We start from the raw sequence: 14044 nt of genomic DNA, 5'->3' as shown, positions 1-14044 counted from the left end.
ATCGCAGCGCCAGCAGCGAGGAGAGCCATGATTGGCCACAGGCAGGATGCCTGTGGCCAATCATAGCTCAGGCTGTGTAGTGCATGCCCCACACTATATAAGGCCGCCATTGCGGTGGCCTCGTGTAGTGTGTTGGCGTCTGAAGCAGTGGGTGTTCTGTGTACCTTCAACACAGTACACACCGATTTGTTTTCGGCCGATTTTCTATCTTGCTGTTGTGTAGTGGTTATTGTCTGCGTGCCCTGACCGCAGTATACACCGCTATATTCACCTCACCTATATAGCTAGTGATCTATCTTTAATAATAGAGCTTGCAGTCAGTAGTGTTAGGAGACAGTGCGTGCTGTCTGCGTGCTCTGTACCCAGTACATACCGCTATATCCACCTACATAGCTCTTCTCTATTTGAGCCCACTTGCCATCTGCAGGAGTTATTGGAAGTTGTGTGTGCCTCCAGCACAGCACAGTATACATCTGTATATACCCCTTTATCTCTGGTGTTCTATAAAAAAGGCATCTGCAGGAGTTAGTGGGTGTTGTGTGCCTCCAGCACAATATAAACTACCCAACTGCTGTTTTACCCAACTCCCTTCAGGCCATTACCATGTCTGGAAGGCCAGCAAGGAGAGGCAGACAGGCGCGAGCCGATAAAAGAGGGCAAGCAGGCTCTGTGTCTAGAGACAACAGTGCTGGTCGTGGACGCGGTGCATTGTCATCAGCACGTGGCCATGGGACATGCTTGTCCTTCTTTTCGGCAGCTGGACATGTTGAACCGCAACCTGCCAACGACTTGGTAGAGTGGATGACCAAGCCCTCTTCATCCTCCTCATCCTCTCTCACCCAGTCTCAGGGTAGTAGCAAAGCAGCTGCCAACGCATCGTCTTCCCTCCTCTCAATGTCATCATCAGTGACTCCTTCCCTAGACCCACCACATCCTCCTGAGGAGTCTCCTGAACTCTTTGAGCACAGTGTTGGGTACATGCTCCAGGAGGATGCCCAGTGTTTTGTGGGCTCTGATGATGACACTCAGCTAGAGGAAGGCAGTAGCGTGAGCGCAGACAGAGGGGATGCTCAAGAAGGACAGCAATCTGGCAGTCATGTTCCACAAGCTGCAGCATACTGCCAGGTTTGCTACAGCGATGAAGAGGGAGGGGATGATGAGGGCACTGACTCCACGTGGGTGCCTGGAAGGAGGGAGGAGGAGGAGGCATATCCAACGAGGCAGGATGCCCTCTGGGTGCCAGCTTAGGGGCAGCACACCGACTGAATCACACCGCAGAGCTCCGCCTGTGCAGAGCGCTGCCTCTGCGCGTTATTCTAAAAGTTCTTTGGTGTGGGCCTTTTTTGAGACGAGTGCATCAGATCGTACCGCTGCTATTTGCAACATATGTCTCAAGCGTATCTCACGTGGCCAAAACATCAGTCGCTTGGGCACCACATGCTTGACCAGACATATGTTGACCTGCCATGCAGCTCGTTGGCAAGCGTACCTCAAAGACCCACACCAAAGAACAAAGCGGACCTCTCCTTGCTCCTCATCAGCTGGCATCTCCAACCCCACTAGACCTTCAGTCCTCTCTGAAACCTGCTCTGAGAGGAATGAAGGTGTAGAATTAGGTGTGTCACAGCCAAGTGCTTCCGGGAACTCTGCTAGCGGTACACCCATGTCCGATTATAGCAGGCAAATGTCCCTGCCCCAGCTGCTGGACCGGCCAGCAGCTGGGCCAGCCATCCACATGCCCAGCGGTTGAATGCTAGCTTGGCTAAATTGCTAGCACTTCAACTGCTGCCTTTTCAGTTGGTAGACTCGGCCCCCTTCCGTGAGTTTGTACAATGTGCGGTTCCTCAGTGGCAGGTCCCCAAACGCCACTTTTTCTCACGGAAGGCGATTCCGGCTCTCTACCGGCATGTGGAAGGCAATGTCCTTGCCTCGCTGGACAGGGCGGTAAGCGGTAAGGTGCATATTACCGCTGACTCATGGTCCAGCAGGCATGGACAGGGACGTTACCTGTCTTTCACGGCCCATTGGGTCACTCTTCTGGCTGCTGGGAAGGATGCAGGACAAGGTGCAGTAGTGTTGGAGGTTGTTCCGCTACCACGCCTCCAAAATGCTACTATTGGATGTGACACACATCTCTCCTCCACCCCCTCCTCTTCTTCTTCCTCCATGGCCTCTTCCAGTGCTCTGTCCTCAGAACCAGCGGTGCTCCGTAGGCGTTCCAGGGGCTACGCAAGTACGCAGGCAAAACTATGCCATGCCGTGCTTGTGCTGGTTTGTTTGGGGGACAGGAGCCACACTGGGGCGGATGTTTGGTCAGCTCTGCAGGGGCAGGCCGAGAGGTGGTTGACGCCACGCCAGCTTAAGCCAGGAATGGTGGTTTGCGACAATGGCACCAACCTCCTCTCCGCCCTCCGACAGGGACAACTGACCCATGTGCCCTGTGTAGCTCACGTCCTTAACCTGGTGGTGCAGCGGTTCTTGAGCAGGTACCCCAGTTTACAGGATGTCCTGAAGCAGGCCAGGAAAGTCTGTGTGCATTTCCGCCGATCATTTAATGCCTGTGCTTGGCTGGCTGAGCTCCAAAAGGAGTTGAACCTGCCCAAGAACCGCCTTATATGTGACATGCCCACCAGATGGAACTCAACATTGGCCATGCTGCAGCGGCTGCACACTGAGCAGAGGGCCATCAATGAGTACCTGTGCGACTACGGCACCAGGACAGGGTCAGGGGAGCTCGGTTTTTTTCTCACCACGCCAGTGGGGCATGATCAGGGATGCATGCACTGTCCTGTCACCGTTTGAGGAGGCCACAAGGATGGTGAGCAGTGACAGTGCATGCATCAGTGACACTGTACCTCTTGTCCACCTCTTGGAGCTTACGCTGCGTGGAATAATGGACAGGGCACTTGAGGCAGAACAGAGGCAGGAAGAGGAGGACTTCCTTGCCTCTCAAGGCCCCCTTTATCCAGACAGTGTTCCTGCTGTGCCACCCATCACACAGGAAGAGGAGGAGGAAGAGGAGGAGGATGATTGTGTCAGCATGGAGGTGGAGGCTGGCACTCAGCAGCAGCAGTCTTGTAGGGATGATTTACAGTCCCAATAAACACGTGGACTTGTACGTGGCTGGGAGGAGGTAGCTGTGGATCATGTTGCCCTTAGTGACCCAGAGGACTCCAGGCCGAATTCCTCAGCTAACCTACTCTGTATGGCCTCCCTGATCCTGCAAAGCCTGCGGAAGGATCCTCGTATTCTTCGGATCAAGGAGAGGGACCATTACTGGCTGGCCACTCTCCTTGATCCACGGTACAAGGGTAAGGTTGCCGACCTTATCTTGCCATCGCAGAGGGAGCAGAGGATGAGACATCTCCGGGAGGCCTTGCAGAAAGGTCTGTGCAACGCGTTCCCAGAGACTGGGAGGTTACAAACTCCTGGTCCTGGACAACGTGTTGCTGAGGCATTGGTCAGAAGGAGCGGTGGAGAAGGTGGCCGTCTGATGCTTTCAGACAATTTTTTAGTCCGCAGCCCCAAGGTATGATCGGTTCCAGCACCCATCGCCAGCGTCTGATTTACATGGTGCAGGAATACCTAGGGGCAAGGTCAGACTTGGACACCTTTCCCACCGAAAATCCTCTGGCTTACTGGGTCTTGAGGATGGATCACTGGCCAGAGCTTGCACAGTATGCAATTGAGCTACTGGCCTGTCCTGCATCCAGCGTTCTTTCGGAACGCACCTTCAGTGCTGCTGGTGGCTTTGTTACCCATCACAGGGTGCGCCTGTCCACCGAATCAGTTGATCGACTGACCTTCATCAAGATGAATCAGTCTTGGATCACCCACAGCTACCAAGCACCTGAAGCTGATGTAACAGAATAATTTTTTTTCAAATACCACATCCCTTCAAGACTGCCTATGCTGATGCTGAGTGACTGTCCTGTTGTTATGTTGATTGTCTATCCTCTTCCCCCTCCGCTGATATGTTGGAAGAACATTTCTGGTTGATGCCATCAGCCCAATTTTTCTGCCCCTGTTTAACAGGGGCGTTTAAGTACAATTTTTGATGCAATGCTTTGCAGCAGGGCTAATTCCTGCAATAAAACTAGAGTATATGGCAGAGGTTGCAGTGTGGTGGCACCAGCAGCAGTGCCTAAGGCCAAATGTTTCTGCCCCTGTTTAACAGGGACATGTAATTACAATTCTTGATATAATATTTCACAGGAGGGCCCCTTCCTGTGCCCACCCAGAGTAACGGTGAGGATTTATAGTGTTGTGGCACCAGCACCACAACCACCAAAGGTCAATTTTTCTACCACTGTTCAACAATGGTATGTAATTACAATTCTTGATATAATCGTTCACAGCAGGGCGCTCCAGCGCCCACCAAGAGTCACTTTGAGGGCTTACAATGTTGTGGCAAAACCAACACCTTGTTCCGCCATTTCTGCAGAGCATATAGGGCAGGCCCCTACTTTCAAACATCCAACTTACAAACATCTCCTACTTGCAAACGGAAGGAGACAACAGCAAGTGAGATGAAAAAAGATGGACGACAAAACAAATTATACAGGGGTGATAACCCTTCCCTATGTTTTCCAAAAAGCTTAAAAATAGTTTTTTTGACTGGAGCTACAATTTAAAAATGTACCAGTTGAAAATTACAAACAGATTCAACTTAACACAACAAACCTACACAGTCCCTGTCTTGTTTGCACCGCCTGTATACTGCTGTTCTGAGTATATAGGGCCTGGGGGCCACACGCATTTCCTTTTTTTAATATGGGTACAGGGTTCCCCTTAATATGCGTACAAGACCCAAATAGGCTGGTAATGGGCAGGGAGGGCTACCCATGCCATTTTTCTGAATGATTTTCAACCATATTGCAGGAACCAGATATAACATTAAAACCGCAAGCAGTTTTAAATGGTGTTATTTCATTAAATGTCATTTTGTGCAGGGACTGTTCTAAACACGGGAAACACGTGGCACTTCACAGGCATACTACAGACACCCCCCCCAGGCACCATATTTACAGGAATATTTCACTTTTTTTTTTCACTTTAATCGTCATTAACCACTTCCCACCCGGCCAATGCACATATACGGCCGGGTGGGAGCCGTCTACTCCTGATAGGACGTTCAGGAACGTCCATCAGGAGGATGCGCCCGTGTCACCCGGACATGGCGCATCTCAGATCGGCAGGAGGGCTCTGTGATTGGCCCTCCTGATCACATGACGGCCGTGTCCAATCACGGCCGTCATGTGATGTAAACAAACAGCCGGTTGCTAGGCAATCGGCTCCTCCTCTCCTCACACAGAAGTCATCGCTGAGGAGAGGAGAGCAGATTGCTGCAGCCGGCTGATGATCAGTGAGTATGAGCTGTTTTTTACAGCTTTTTACTCAATGATCTTCAGTCTAGTGTAAACACACAACACACCACACAGTGTAAACACAGTCCCCACATATGTCCCCATAACACACATGTCCCCAAAACATACATGTCCCCAAAAAATAAAAACACATGTCCCTAATAATAAAAACATGTCCCCCACATATGTCCCACTAAAATCACTTGTCCCAATGATTATGTGCACACATATGTACGTGATCACCTGCACACATATGTACATGATCATTTGCGTACATATGTCCGTGATCACACAAACCAATTATTATACACTTAACTGAATTTTTTTTACCAAAAACAAATTAGATTTTATTGGATTTCTTTTAAAATAGTAAAAAGAAAATAGTTTTTTTTCCAAATTTCCGCTTTTTTGCGCTTATATCGCAAAAAATTAAAAACGGAGTCGTGAATAAATACCACCAAAATAAAGCTCTATTTGTGCGAACAAAATGATAAAAATTTCATTTGGGTACAGTGTAGCATGACCGCGCAATTGTCACTGAAAGCGCTAGAGCGATGAAAGCAGAAAATTGGGCTGGGAAGGAAGGGGGCGAAAGTGCCCTGTATTGTAGTGGTTAAAATCAATGCTTCCACCAAAACTGCCATTTTTAAAAACATTTTAGGCATTGACCCATGTCCCCTGGGGCAGGAGCCAGGTCCCCAAACCCTTTTTAGGACAGTATCTTGCATATTAGCCATTAAAATTAGCACTTTTCATTTCGAACGTTCGAGTCCCATAGACTTCAATGTGGTTCTAACGTTCGTAACGAACGTGGGGTACGTTCGAAAGTTCTGGTACGAACCGAACCGGGGGTTGTTCGGCTCATCCCTAATTGCCAGATGTCTAATTTATTTTTATTTTTTTTTTACTTTTTCCCAAATTATTTTTATTTGAGTTTTACAGAGTACAGGTACAGCATCAAACATTACATTCTTTAGCATAAGCCGTACATGAAAACTAAACAGACAAAGCAGGCTAATTCCAGGTGACCTACACATGTGCACATAAAAAAGAAAAACTTCACACTTTTGTTGAACAGAACCATATCTGGCGACCTTATACCCCCCGGTGTTGGAACAGTTAAACCTTAGTCTATTGGACATAGTGGGGTAAGGGGGGGGGGGGCGGAGGAGCTATGCGTTTGGACTTTTAGATATATATCTCTCTAGCCTCCGGAAAGAGAAATTGCGGTCGTAAAAGAGTGTCATGTACTTTTGTGTTATGAGCTGGAAGGCAATTGGGGAAGTGCAATTCTCCAGGAAACCCGAGGTTCCCTCTATAGGTATCAATGATAACTAAAAAATGTTGCCTGGCTAGGAAAAACGTCTCAGGATAGTGTGATTGTCTGTCAAACTGAAGGGAAGGAAGGTGATTCTGAGGCAAGTGGAAGGAAGGGTAATGGGTGGGTGTGTTAGGTATCCCTTGTCTGCTCCGGCTCCCGAAGATGTCTCATTTCTATAGAGGCTGCTATAAATTGTACCATCTGGGTCAAGAAAGAGGTGTAAATACAAAAATTTAATACTCTTAGTTTCTGATTGGATTGTAAATGTTAAGTTGAACTCATTGTGAGATAAAAATAGCATGAATTCAGACAGTTCCCTAGGTGAGATGAGCAGAACGTCATCGATATACCTCCACCAAAGCAAAATGTGGCGGAGGTATATTGATGCACTGTCATCGGAGAACAAGGCTCTCTCCCATCCCCCCAGGTACAGGTTGGCATATGATGGGGCACACAAAGTCCCCATCGCTACCCCCTGTACCTGGAGGTAGGTGGAGCCATTGAACATGAAGATGTTGGTTGTGAGAATATGCTCCAGCAACGTGGATACAAACTGACAATGCTTCCAATTGTTAGTGTCTTGTTCTTTTAGAAATTTTTAGATAAATTCTATACCTTTTTATGGGGAATGCTGGAGTATAGCGCCTCAATGTCTATAGCTGCCATAATGGCCCCAGATGTTATAGTTAGTCCCTCCAATAACTATTCATAGTTCTAAGGTGTCCTTTTAGGTATGAGAGTAGAGACATGACATAAGGGCATAGCTTACTATCTACATATTTGCTGGCCGTCTCAGTGTGGCATCCTATTCCTGACACTATCGGGCGTTCGGGAGGATTAACCATACTCTTATGAACCTTCGGTAATGAATAAAATGTTGGTGTAACCGGCCATTAAGGCTGCTTTCACACTGGGGCGGGAGCAGCGTCGGCGGTAAAGCGCCGATATTTTTAGCGGCACTTTACCGTCGTTTTAGCGGCGGTGTGCGGGCGCTAGCGGGGTGGTTTTAACCCCCGCTAGCGGCCGAAAAGGGGTTAAACCCGCCCGCAAAGCGCCGCTGCAGCGGCGCTTTGCCGGCGGTATTGCCGCGGTGTCCCATTGATTTCAATGGGTACGAGCGGTATAGGAGCGGTGAATACACCGCTCCTTCACCGCTGCAAAGATGCGGCTAGCAGGACTTTTTTCACCGTCCTGCCAGCGCATCGCTCCAGTGTGAAAGCCCTCCGGCTTTCACACTGGAGTTAAAGGGGCCGGTTTTTTTCAGGCGTTACACAGGCGCTATTTCTAGCGCTGTAACGCCTGAATACCGCCCCAGTGTGAAAGCAGCCTTAATCTAAAGATATTCTAGCAAATCTTTAACAAAAAGAGTCTCTTGATATGCCTGATGGATTATAGAAAGATATTGGGATCTAACTTCGTTCAATGTTTTCATGTGGGACCAGTTGATACCATTCCTGATTTTTTTTTTTTTGGGATTTTTGTAGACATAGCGGTGTACTGGGTTTTATCTAACGCCCCTACATTTCCACCTTTATCAGATGGTTTCACTATGATGTTATCATTGTGCATAATATTATTAAGTGCTATCTGCTGTGCTTGTGACAAATTGTCCTTGGCATATCGTGGAAATGTAAGATCCTACATTTGTTTCATAGTTTGTTTTAAGAACGCCCAAACAGCTGGGCATATCTGTAAATTCGGAAACTTCTGTGATTTGGCTTTGAACTTAGATGGTTCTGGGGTTATCTCGATATCTGGCTCTTCCTCATCTGAGGTAGATTCATTTAGGTCTGCAGCGCTCTCATTTTCAACCAAAAGCTGGATGAGTATTTTGAGGGGCCTGAAGTCCTGAACTTTGAAGCCTTTATAGATGTCTTCCTCACCTCCTGCTACCTTACCCCTATTGCTACCAAAGATATAATTGTACGTAAGATTTCTTGTAAAAAGATGCAGATCTTTTATGAGGGTAAATTTGTCAATCATTTGTGATGCACAAAAACTTAAGCTGAGTTTTAGTGCCTCAATTTCAATTGGGGATAGATCGTACGAGGAGACGTTAATAATATCTAGCCCTGATTGGGTGTTATCTGTTTGACCTCGAACGGGTCTATCTTGCCAATCCGTGTGTACATTACAGGTGTGGCCGTGGGATTGAGAGCAGGACCTAAAGGGACTAAACTCTGGTTGGTATTTCTGGGTTGGCTGGTTTTAGGGTCGCACCAAGATCTCGTGGGGGTATTTGTTCACTCTTTTTTCATCTGAAAACATAAGTAAGGAGGCGGTTGCATCCATTGGGGGGGTCATCATATACTGCGTCCGCTAATTCTACATGTGAATTTGTGGACATATGTTTTTTTGGAGAGACAATACATTTTTTGTTTGTACCCCCCTGGGACTGATAATCACTGTTGTTACCACCTTTAGGTGCGCATACTTTTCCCGTCGGTCCTCGTGGGGCTTTGTTGGATGGTTTCTGGGAAGAGACAAAGGATGATGAAACAGAGACATCAGAGTCAGATTTATATGGTGTTTTGTCAGAGTAAAGATTTTGTCTATAGGATTTGCCCCTTTTATTAGAGAACTCTTTCTGCCATTTATATGCATATCCGCCTGAGAATGCCAGTTGGTCTTTGTAAAGTTTTTGCTCCTTTCTTAGTACATCATTTTTGTTATACTTTTCTAGGTGCTGTAGTAGATCTTGTTCCTTCTTTTTAAACTCCATATTTGTGGAGTATTGATTCCCACTGGCTCTTAGTGTCTCAATCTCCCTGTCTAGTGCTATCAGGTCCCTACTGTTTTTCTCTCAACATTAGCATCATATGTGCTGAACATTGATTGATATTCTGTTCTCATTCTTGTTTAAAGGGGACATCCGTCACCTCGAAGGATGGGAAAATCTGTATTCTAAGTCCCTGCAGACTTACTTTTTCTTTTTAAATAGCGATCAAAAAATCGGATCCATAAGTTAAAGGGCTATGCTGACTGTCGTACTATCGGCATTGTCCATTTGGCAATGTGCAGGTGTGGTGCATTTTATATTGGGAAAACCAATTTTGGTTTTGCTAAACGAATACAGGACAATCTATACTACTTAGATGCCGGGCTATTAACCACTTAAGCCCCAGACCATTTGTCTGGCCAAAGACCAGACCACTTTTTGCGATTCGGCACTGCGTCCCTTTAACTGACAATTGCGTGGCCGTGCGGCATGGCTCCCAACCAAAATTTACGTCCTTTTTTTCCCACAAATGGAGCTTTCTTTTGGTGGTATTTGATCACCTCTGCAGTTTTTATTTTTTGCGCTATAAACAAAAAAAGAGCGACAATTTTGAAAAAACACATTCTTTTTAACTTTTTGCTATAATAAATATCCCCAAAAAATATATAAAAAAAATGTTTCCCTCAGTTTAGGGCAATATGTATTCTTCTACTTATTTTTGGTAAAAGAAAATGCAATAAGCGTATATTGATAGGTTTGCGCAAAAGTTATAGCGTTTACAAAATAGGGTATAGTTTTATGGCATTTTTATTCATTTTTTTTTTTTTACTAGTAATGGTGGCAATAAGTGCTTTTTATTGTGACTGCGGCATTATGGCGGACATGTCGGACAATTTTGACACATTTTTGGGACCATTGGCATTAATACAGCGATCAGTGCGATTAAAATTGCTGTAAAAATGTCACTGGCAGTGAAGGGGTTAACACTAGGGGGCAGTGAAGGGGTTAATATGTATCCTAGGGAGTGTTCTAACTGAAGGGGGATGAGACTGTGCAGGAAAACTAACAGATTGCCGTTCATTCTCTATATGAACAGACGATCTGTTAGTTCACTGCTCAGAGAACTGGAAACTGTGTGTTTATACACACAGCTCACAGTTCTCCGTTTGCCCCGAATGATCGCGAGAGCCCGGCGATGATCGAGACTGCCGGGCACTCACATTGGCTTGGGGAGCAAGCGGGGGGCCCTAGTGGCCGTTTATGCTACGACATAGCATAACGGCGATTTGCGCAGCCGAGCCATGCTGCCGCAGTACGGTTAAATACTCCCATATGTAAGCATGTGGGGCTCAACCATAGTTATAATCCCTTGTATTAAATACGGCCCTATCATTCAAACTCTTTCTCTAAAATATGTTACATTGTGTCTACACCATGGCTGTAATGGTAATAGTTGGTCCTGTAAACACCAGCTTGGTCAAGTTTGGCCTTATATCCAGCATCACCAATATCTGTATGCCTTTTGGTGTTATTCATGCCTATATGTAAGGTTGTTTTCCTAATACAGTCATGATCACTTTAAGTTGGTATACATTTTAAAAGAAATGCATTATAATATGGACAAAACAAATGTTTTTATATGTGAGATTGTTTACTTTACAATTTTTTGTAAAATGGTTACATTTGGTCTTCTTTGGGGGTTGTGCACTTCATTCCCTTCTACAGTGCGCTGACAGGATTCTTTGCAGCTTTCAGCCATTAGTGGGGATTTTTGTGCGTCCCTGGGAATGAGGTGGGAAGATCTTTGTCCCTCCTCACTTCCCGTCCACGCTGTCCAGCGTGTGACTGTTGGCACTGATGCATCATCTCAATCAGTTGAGATTGCTGCTCATGTGCGCTTCCAGGGACGCCCGGACCAGAAGTGATGTCAGGGGTCAGCCGTGACCCTTTATTTCTGGTGGGATCGCAGATATAAACAATGGCGGTGCCGGTATCATACGATACAAGCATCTTGATGTCCGAGGTGCGGTGTACCATCATACACTGCAGCCGCTGACCTCCCACAAAAGGATCCATTATAACTCTTGTTACTAGGTAAGGACAGTCATTGAGAGGGATATAAGCAAGCCATATTCTCTATCTTTAGGCTTTTAGTATTGACACACGCTTCCAGCCTTGGTCGGCTATGATTGGTGGATGATGGTGCATTTGCACCCCACCATTGCTATGCCGGTTTATTATTATAGTAGCTACATACTGACTATAATGTTTTTATATGTCTTTGTGCAAGCTTATTCCCTTCATCTACCATATATAGCCTTGCCAAACAAATTCTTATGATTATGTTTTAAATCCTTTTTGCATAGGCTTATTTTATAGAGAATTTGTGACAAGTGCTTGGGCGCTTTGTCTATCATTTCTTAATTTATATTATTACTATATATATGAGTCCATCTTTGTGGACTACAACCCTATTTTATTTCTCTACTATAATCACTATTTGTCTAATTTGCTTTTTAGATTACTCTGGCTACACAAAGTGGCAATAAGCATGATCCAATCTCCCCACTGGCTATCCCATTTGGAGCTGACACCCATCAGGAATTAGCCGCAAATTTGTATTGCATGATGGGCAGACTAATAGGTAGAGGTGTAATGGGGTGTCTGACCTTCTAGAAGACCAGGTGAGCACGAAACTGTTAAAATTTATTAAAAGTGAGGTTGTTATACTAATGACGCACTTATATCTTATGTAATTAGATTAAATCATTGATATGTGCAGTACCCTGACGAAGCATCTTACGAAACATGTTGGTTCTTCATACATATCTACACATCTGATTTCAATTGTCAAATATAATCTTATGGTCTATAATCGAAAATTTGTACTATAGTTGTTTTTACCGCTGTTATTATGAATACATTTATATTTTCTTGAATTATCGTCTCTGGTGTTCACCTTATTAACAGACATAGTCTCTATCAAAATCCCATTATACTTGAAAGAGTTTCTCTTTCCTTCTTTTCAAGATTGGTATATAATAGAGACCCCCCCCCTCCCCAACCACCATCCTGCATACACCATCTCTCATAAGGGGTCACTTTAGGGTCCTTAAAGCAGAGCTCCACCCAAAAATGTTTTCTTCCTCCCCCCTCTGCTGCCACATTTGGAACATTTCATGGGGAGGGTATACCTGTCAAAACCAGGTACCCGCTCCCACTTCCCTTAGTAAATATGGCCGGCGCCTACACCCGGAGCTGATGGGCGGATTAGCTTAGGGTGCCAACATTGAGGGATCCCTGGACAGGTAAGTGTTTATACATTTAAAGTCAGCTGCTACAGTATTTGTAGCTGCAGACTTTTAATTTTTTTCCCTCAGGCTTGAACTCCTCTAAGTATCGCAGGCCTTAACGACCAAAAGAAAAGAGATTTGGAAAAATGGTCACACTCAGTGGCATCACTAGGAGGTGGCTACTGGGGCTATAGCCTTGAATCTGGAGGCCCATAGCACTGAGTCTCTAGGGCAGGCATGCGCTCCTGCGGTCGCACCATTTAGGAGCCTTCCTTCCAACCACCTGGCCCCCACCACTGTCATTTTCAAGGCAGCGTGGGGAACGGGCGGCAGGGGATAGCAGTGAGACAGCTGGGAGGCACAGCGGCACTGAATGAAGGGCAGGGGGCGGGGAGGGAGCTGGATGAATTTAACTTTTCCTATCAACTTGCAGGTGATAGAATGCTAGGAAACTAGCAACCAATCACCTGCTTGTTAATAGGAAAAGTTAACCTCAGAAGCCCCCGCCACTCCCCTTCCCTTCATCCAGTGCTGCTGTGCCTCCCGGCTGCTCTCCACTCTGTGTAAGATAGGCAAAAAAGACATGGCTATGGATGGAAAGGCAGGGTTGACATGAAGACAGCAGTGCTGTGTGTGTGTGTGTGTGTGTGTGTGTGTGTGTGTGTGTGTGTGTGTGGGGGGGGGGGGGGTGGTGATGATTTGAAGGTGGTGGCAGAGCACATTATTGTGATAGGAGGAGGATGTGAAAGGGGAGCGGTGCTATGGGGAAGAGGGGAGCAATACTGTTTTTTACTAAATTTAATATGTTTAATTTGTTTTTATATTGGCTGCTATATGAGATCTGGCCATGAACCGTTGCTCCTGAGGGAGTAATAGGGATCCAGGATACACATATTGAGACTCTGTGATCAGATAATCTTGTGAATCTTATACTGATCTAATGTGGGTCTGAGCACTATTTAGTGGTCATATATTTCTGGTAAGCCTCCAACTGCTGCACAAGGATGGTGTACTTTTTCTATCTGGGAAAATCTGACCCTGTGTACAGGGCCACAGTGGCAGCCCGTCCATAGGGGGTGCCTGGGCGCCGCCATCCCCTGCTGTAGTTGCAAAAAAAAAATTAATAAAAAAAAAAAAAATTTGAAACGGCCCCTTCAAGAAAAAACTAAATGTCCTTGAACTAAGTGCACCAGACGCAGTGCACTATGGAGAGGAGAAAAACAAACTAGAGAGCTGCACCAGCTAAAATTAAATATTAAAAATACCAATAAATATAAATACAATTGAAACTAAAAAAAATCATAAATAGTTAATCTATTCAGTCTTTACATGTACATCGACATTA

The 14044-nt window shown here is 45.8% G+C and overlaps 1 long non-coding RNA gene across 1 annotated transcript in view; it reads left to right on the top strand.

Annotated features, from left to right (window-relative positions):
- LOC143930471 (uncharacterized) overlaps window positions 1–14044 on the top strand; it is a 48798-nt gene that overhangs the window by 16899 nt on the left and 17855 nt on the right. Inside the window, exon 2 of the long non-coding RNA XR_013262777.1 lies at window positions 11927–12090. This is a non-coding gene — a long non-coding RNA (uncharacterized LOC143930471). The remainder of the gene's footprint in view (window positions 1–11926; window positions 12091–14044) is intronic.

This window comes from Lithobates pipiens, unplaced genomic scaffold (genome assembly GCF_037356315.1).
Source record: "Lithobates pipiens isolate NorthernLeopardFrog02 unplaced genomic scaffold, aLitPip1_a1.2 Scaffold_25, whole genome shotgun sequence".
NCBI classification, from domain to species: domain Eukaryota; kingdom Metazoa; phylum Chordata; class Amphibia; order Anura; family Ranidae; genus Lithobates; species Lithobates pipiens.
Note: the sequence above shows the minus strand (reverse complement) of the source record. Positions and strands in the feature narration are given on the sequence as shown.